General features: G+C 55.1%; 1 long non-coding RNA gene across 1 annotated transcript in view; it reads left to right on the forward strand.

Moving 5' to 3' along the window:
- Window positions 1-453: 453 nt before the first annotated feature.
- The window catches only part of LOC103597856, a 1,645-nt gene continuing 944 nt past the window's right edge, over window positions 454-1,154 (forward strand). The window contains exon 1 of the long non-coding RNA XR_551144.1: window positions 454-567. This is a non-coding gene — a long non-coding RNA (uncharacterized LOC103597856). The remainder of the gene's footprint in view (window positions 568-1,154) is intronic.

Genomic DNA, 1,154 nt, shown 5'->3' on the forward strand with positions numbered 1-1,154 from the left:
CCGCGAGCTCCCTGAGGGAGACCGAGACCCGCTGCGCGGGGAGGGAGCAGCCGCAGGGCGCAGCGCCCCGGTTCCCGCGGCAGGGGCGTACCAGGTCTCCTCGCCCGGCTTTGTCTCCTGGTTCTCAGGGCCCGCCCCCCACGGAAGAGTCCTTAAGAAGCTGAGGCTCTGGATCTTCGTCTCCGGACACCGCGCCGGCGTCCACCCAGCGCGCTGCCCTCCTTCCCACTGACCCGCCGAACTCCAGCGATCGCCCGGGCCTTCCCGAGGTCCGGGGCCTACGTTTAGTGGGTTGGTCCGTGTGGGATCGCGGTCACCTCTGCACTCAGCTCTTGAGCATCGGACACGGGGTCGGATTTTCCACCGGTCCCTGCACGCACCTCTGCCACTGGGCATTGAGCCACTTAAGCTCAAACTGCCCCACGTCCGACCCACTGACTTCTGGAGTCCCATCTTGTGGGGAACTGTGTGTTCTCATGATGACCCCCTGAGTTGCAGAGCCAAAAGGACAGACTGCCAACTTCCTGATGAGGAAGTGGTGGCGGGCTGAGCACGGAAAAAGCTGAGGCTGTGGCCCAGCAAGTTGTGAAAACTGCATGCTCTCATTTATGACTGCTGATTAAAATCTAGTTGGCTGACCACAAGAACTAAGCTGCGCTCGGGTGTGATGATTCTGAGAAGACTTCTGAACAACTTCTGTTTTTTTATTTTTTCTCCCCCTACTTCCCCTTTTTTACACTTCTATATAAGAAGCTTGTGTGAGGCAATAAAACGAGGCTTGATCAGATCCTTGTCTTGCCTCCCTCCTTTGCGTCTCTTGTCCCACCCACTCCCCCTTCCAGGTTCCACGGACCGACTCCCAATTCCCGAGGGAAGGGACATTCGTGGCGCCCAACGTGGGGCCTGTGACACGGGGGATCCAGTGAGGAGCTATAACAGAGGAAAAAAAGGGGTGGCCACCCGTTTCTGAAACCCTTGATTCAGTGATAGCCTGTCACTGTGAGGTAAGTCATAATGGGACAAGAATTGAGTCGTCATAAGGTGTATGTTAGACAATTACAAAAAGCATTAAAGGCGCAAAGGGTAAAGGTTAAAACTGCTGATTTGCTTAGGTTTTTTGATTTCATTCGAAATTTGTTTCCTTGGTTTCCTGA

Source organism: Galeopterus variegatus, unplaced genomic scaffold (assembly GCF_000696425.1).
Source record: "Galeopterus variegatus unplaced genomic scaffold, G_variegatus-3.0.2 Scaffold2442, whole genome shotgun sequence".
Lineage (NCBI taxonomy): Eukaryota > Metazoa > Chordata > Mammalia > Dermoptera > Cynocephalidae > Galeopterus > Galeopterus variegatus.